Here is a 6,313-nt window from a genome sequence, read left to right on the forward strand (position 1 = left end):
CTGGCGTTGAACGCCAGTTTCATGCTTGTTACTGGCATTCAGCGCCAGCTTTCCTTCTCTGGGCACATTCCTGGCGTTCAGCGCCAGAATGTTGCTTGTTTCTGGCGTTCAGCGCCAGAACGGTGCTCTGTTCTGGCGTTGAACGCTGGCCAGATGCACCTTACTGGCGTTGAACGCCAGCCTGTGCGTCCTCCAGGGTGTGATTTTTTTCTTCTGCTGTTTTTGATTCTGTTTTTAATTTTTATGATTTTTTCGTGACTCCTCATGATCATGCACCTAATAAAACATAAAATAACAATAAAATAAAAATAAAAATTAGATAAATAAAATTGGGTTGCCTCCCAACAAGCGCTTCTTTAATGTCAATAGCTTGACAGTGGCTCTCATGGAGCCACAAGGTGATCAGGTCAATGTTGTATAGTCCCAACACCAAACTTAGAGTTTGGATATGGGATCTTAACACCAAACTTAGAGTTTGGTTGTGGCCTCACAACACCAAACTTAGAGTTTGACTGTGGGGGCTCTTCTTGACTCTGAACTGAGAGAAGCTCTTCATGCTTACTCTCTTTTGTCACAGAGGGATGGCCATGTGCCTTAAACACAAGGTAGTCCCCATTCAGTTGAAGGACTAATTCACCTCTGTTGACATCTATCACAGCTCCTGCTGTGGCTAGGAAAGGTCTTCCAAGGATGATGCAATCATCCTCTTCCTTCCTAGTGTCTAAGATTATGAAATCAGCAGGGATGTAAAGGCCTTCAACCTTTACTAGCACGTCCTCTACTAACCCATAAGCTTGTCTCAATGACTTGTCTGCCAATTGCAATGATAACAAGGCAGGTTGTACCTCAATGATCCCCAGCTTCTCCATTACAGAGAGTGGCATAAGATTTATCCCTGACCCCAGATCACACAGAGCTTTTGCAAAGGTCATGGTGCCTATGGTACAAGGTATTAAGAACTTGCCAGGATCTTGTTTCTTTTGAGGTAGAGTTTTCTGAATCCAAGAATCCAGTTCATTAATGAGCAAGGGAGGTTCACTTTCCCAGGTCTCATTACCAAACAACTTGGTATTCAGCTTCATGATAGCTCCTAAGTATTGAGCAACTTGCTCTCCAGTCACATCTTCATCCTCTTCAGAGGAAGAATAGTCTTCAGAGCTCATGAATGGCAGAAGGAGATTTAATAGAATCTCTATGGTCTCTATATGAGCCTCAGATTCCTTTGGATCCTTAATAGGAAACTCCTTCTTGCTTGAGGGACGTTCCAGGAGGTATTCCTCACTAGGATTTTCGTCCTCCTCCTCCCTAGTGCATTCGGCCACATTGATCACATCAATGGCCTTGCACTCTCCTTTTGGATTCTCTTCTGTATTACTTGGGAGAATACTGGGAGGAGTTTCAATGACTTTCTTACTCAGCTGGCCCACTTGTGCCTCCAAATTTCTAATAGAGGATCTTGTTTTATTCATGAAACTGAAAGTGGCTTTTGACAGATCAGAGACTATATTGGCTAAATTAGAAGTGTTTTGTTCAGAATTCTCTGTCTGTTGCTGAGAAGATGATGGATATGGCTTGCTATTGCCTAGCCTATTGCGTCCACCATTGTTAAAGCCTTGTTGAGGCTTTTGTTGATCCTTCCATGAGAAATTTGGATGATTTCTCCATGATGAGTTATAGGTGTTTCCATAAGGTTCACCCATGTAATTAACCTCTGCCATGGCAGGGTTCTCAGGATCATAAGCTTCTTCAGAAGCTACCTCTTTAGTACTGTTGGATGCATATTGCCATCCATTCAGATTTTGAGAGATCATGTTGACCTGTTGAGTCAACACTTTGTTCTGAGCCAATATGGCATTCAGAGCATCAATTTCAAAAACTCCTTTCTTCTGAGGTATCCCATTATTCACGGAATTCCTCTCAGAAGTGTACATGAATTGGTTGTTTGCAACCATGTCAATGAGTTCTTGAGCCTCTTCAGGCGTTTTCTTCAGGTGAATAGATCCACCTGCAGAGTGGTTCAATGACATTTTCGAAAATTCAGAGAGACCATAATAGAATATATCCAATATGGTCCATTCTGAAAACATGTCAGATGGACATCTTTTGGTCAGCTGCTTGTATCTTTCCCAAGCTTCATAGAGGGATTCACCATCTTTTTGTTTGAAAGTTTGAACATCCACTCTCAGCTTGCTCAGCTTTTGAGGAGGAAAAAATTTATCCAAGAAGGCAGTGACCAGCTTATCCCAGGAGTCCAGGCTATCCTTGGGTTGTGAATCCAACCATATTCTAGCTCTGTCTCTTACAGCAAAAGGGAAAAGCATGAGTCTGTAGACTTCAGGATCAACTCCATTCGTCTTTACAGTCTCACAGATCTGCAAGAACTCAGTTAAAAACTGATAAGGATCTTCAGATGGAAGTCCATAAAACTTGCAGTTTTGTTGCATTAAAGCAACTAGCTGAGGTTTCAGCTCAAAGTTATTGGCTCCAATGGCAGGAATGGAGATGCTTCTTCCATCAAATTTGGACGTTGGCTTTGTGAAGTCACCAAGCATTCTCCTTGCATTATTATTATTTTCGGCTGCCATCTCCTTCTCTTGTTCGAAAATTTCTGAAAGGTTGTTTCTGGATTGTTGCAATTTAGCTTCTCTTAATTTTCTCTTCAGAGTCCTTTCAGGTTCTGGATCAATTTCAACAAGAGTGCCTTTATCCTTGTTCCTGCATATGAAAGAGGAGAAAACAAGAAAAGAAAGAGGAATCCTCTATGTCACAGTATAGAGATTCCTTTATGTTAGTAGTAGAAGAAGAAGGGGGTAGAATAGTGAAGAAGGATGGATTCGGATTTTTGGATGAAGAGAGGTGAAGAGAAGTGTTAGTAAATAAATAATTAAATAGAATAAGAAAAGAGATGAAGAATTTCAAAAATAATTATAAAGAAGATGTTAGTAATTTTCGAAAATTAAAGATAAACTGTAATTAAAATTAAAACATGAAACAATTAGTTAATTAAAAAGAATTTTTGAAAAAGAGAGAGGTATTTTCGAAAATTGAAGAGGGAAAAGTAGTTAGGTGGTTTTGAAAAAGATAAGAAACAAACAAAAAGTTAGTTAGTTGATTGAAAAAGATTTTAAAATCAAATTTGAAAAAGATAAGAAGATAAGAAGTTAGATAAGATATTTTGAAATCAAATTTTGAAAAAGACAAAATTTTGAGAAGGATAAGATAAAAAGATAAGATAAAAATTTTAATAAAAAGATATTTTGAAAAAGATTTAATTTTTAAAATGACTTGACTAACAAGAAACTACAAGATAAGAGTCTAGAACTTAAAGATTGAACCTTTCTTAACAAGAAAGTAACAAACTTCAAATTTTTGAACCAATCACATTAATTGTTAGCTAATTTTCGAAAATATGATATAAAGATAAGAAAAAGATTTTGAAAATATTTTGAAAAAGATTTTTGAAATTTTCGAAAATTATAAAAAAAAATGAAAAAGATGATTTTTGAAAAAGATTTTAAAAAGATAAGATTTTTAAAGTTTGAAATTTTGACTTGACTTGTAAGAAACAACTAATTTTAAAAATTTTTGACCAAGTCAACCCAAAATTTCGAAAATTTGGAGGGAAATAAGGAAAAGATATTTTTTTGATTTTTGAATTTTTAATTATGAGAGAGAAAAACGACAAAAATACTCAATGCATGAAATTTTTAGATCAAAACAATGAATGTATGCAAGAATGCTATGAATGTCAAGATGAACACCAAGAACACTTTGAAGATCATGATGAACATCAAGAACATAATTTTGAAAAATTTTTTATGCAAAGAAAACATGCAAGACACCAAACTTAGAAATTTGTAATGCTTGGAAATTATGAATGCAAAGATGCACATGAAAAACAAGAAAAGACACAAAACAAGAAAACATCAAGATCAAACAAGAAGACTTATCAAGAACAACTTGAAGATCATGAAGAACACTATGAATGCATGGAATTTTCGAAAAATGCAAGAAAAAATTTTTAAAGCATGCAATTGACACCAAACTTAAAAATTGACTCAAGACTCAAACAAGAACACAAAATATTTTTTATTTTTATGATTTTATGATTTTTTTGTATTTTTATTATTATATTTTTTTTTCGAAAATAAGGTTAGGAAAAACGAAAAAGAAAAGAAAAATTTTGAAAAAGTTTTTGAAAAGAAAATTACCTAATCTGAGCAACAAGATGAATCGTCAGTTGTCCATACTCGAACAATCCCCAGCAACGGCGCCAAAAACTTGGTAGACGAAATTGTGATCCATATTCTTTTGTACTTGTATGAAATTATTATTATGGCATCGGTTGAATTCACAACTCCGTTCAACTAACCAGCAAGTGTACTGGGTCGTCCAAGTAATAAACCTTACGTGAGTAAGGGTCGATCCCACAGAGATTGTTGGTATGAAGCAAGCTATGGTCACCTTGTAAATCTCAGTTAGGCAGATTAAATTGATTTATGGATTTCGAAAATTAATAATAAATGGAAAATAAAAAGGGATAGAAATACTTATGCAAATCAAGAGTGGGAATTTCAGATAAGTGTATGGAGATGCTGTGCTCCTCTTGAATCTCTACTTTCTCATTGCTTCCATCCAATTCTTCTTACTCCTTTCCATGGCAAGCTGTATGTAGGGCATCACTATCGTCAATGGCTACTTTCAATCCTCTCGGGAAAATGGTCCTATGCGCTGTCACTGCACGGCTAATCGTCTGGAGGCATCATGACGATTGGATTTTTGACGGTTTAGAATTTTACAAATGAAATCTCGTCGAAGTATAGTCTCTAAACCAAAAATAATCCTCTCATACAAAAATTTGTTTGTCACAAGTACAAACCCCTAAAATCTATAAACCGAAGTATTTAAACCTCGGGTCGTTCTCCCTAGGATTTACAATAAAGTGTTTTGTTATTGGTTGTGAGTTATATTTGGGGTTTTAGAGGAGAAACATGAATAGTAAATGGTAAGAAAACTTTATTAACAAAATGGTCTTGGCAAGATTTGGTTGTCAAGGGTCTTCATCATTATCACTAGCCACAAGTATGGTAGTTGCAAGGATTAATCCCACTTAGTCATCCTTAAATCAATTAACAAAGGAAAGTCAAGTGAGTTATATCAATCCTAGTCCATAAGTCCTAGCTTTCCACTAATTGGATTAATGAAGGCTAGAGTTAATGGCTATCAACTAGCAATCAATTGGACACTAGTGACTCAAGAAATCCTAAGTTACCTTCTCAAGCCAAGAACATAAAATCCTACTCTAACATCCTCTCAAGCATTTCATCAAACACTTGGAGGGTAATGAAAGAAAGCATTTTTATTTGTAAGAATAAAAGGAATCAACAACCAACAATTACAAAGAATTAACAAAACAACAATCAACAACATCACAATCACATGAATTATCTCAAATTGCATTATTAAAAGAAAACAAAAGAACAAGAATATCTCAATTACAAAACCTAGAAACAAAATAAGAGAAATTACAACAAGAGGATAGGGATAGAAAGAAGAACCAAAGTGTAGCAATCACCACTTGAAGGTAGAAGTAGAAGGAGACTTGAATTAAACCTAGAATTATGAGATCCTAATCTAACCCTAATTCCTAATCCTAGAGAGAAGTGAGAGCTTCTCTCTCTAAAACTAACTCTAACTCCTAAAACTAAGCTAATGATCAAAAGTATCTAAAGTATATTGATTCCCCTTCAATACTTGACTTAAATAGCATCAGAAATGAGTTGGATTGGGCCCACAAGGCTCCTAAAACCGCTGGGGACGATTTCATTAAAGTGGGCCACGGACAGAATCGGCGCGCGCGCGCAAAGTGCGCGTGCGCGCCCCTGAAAGCGAAGCAACATATGGCAAAATTTATATCATTTCGAAGCCCCGGATGTTAGCTTTCCAACCCAACTGGAACCGCATCATTTGGACCTCTGTAGCTCAAGTTATGGTCAATTAAGTGCGAAGAGGTCAGGCTTGACAGCTTTTTGGTTCCATCATTTCTTCATGAGTTCTCCAACTTTACATGCTTTTTCTTCATTCCCTTGATCCAATCTTTGCCTTCTAAATCTGAAATCACTTAACAAACATATCAAGGCATCTAATGGAATCAAGGTAAATTACATTTAGCTATTTTAAGACCTAAAAAACATGTTTTCACTCTTAAGCACAATTAAAGGAGAATATACAAAACCATGCTATTTTATTGAGTAAATGCGGGTAAAAGGTGATAAAATCCCCTAAAATCAATACAAGATAAACCCTACAAATG

At 36.0% G+C, this 6,313-nt stretch overlaps 1 non-coding gene across 1 annotated transcript; it reads left to right on the top strand.

The window, feature by feature from the left end:
- Nucleotides 1-2,085: 2,085 nt before the first annotated feature.
- On the top strand, nt 2,086-2,189 carry LOC130950951 (small nucleolar RNA R71). Its single transcript, XR_009073782.1, has one exon. It is a non-coding gene; the product is annotated as a small nucleolar RNA R71 (small nucleolar RNA).
- Nucleotides 2,190-6,313: the final 4,124 nt, after the last annotated feature.

The sequence above is a fragment of the Arachis stenosperma genome, chromosome 1 (genome assembly GCF_014773155.1).
Source record: "Arachis stenosperma cultivar V10309 chromosome 1, arast.V10309.gnm1.PFL2, whole genome shotgun sequence".
Taxonomy (NCBI): Eukaryota; Viridiplantae; Streptophyta; class Magnoliopsida; order Fabales; family Fabaceae; genus Arachis; species Arachis stenosperma.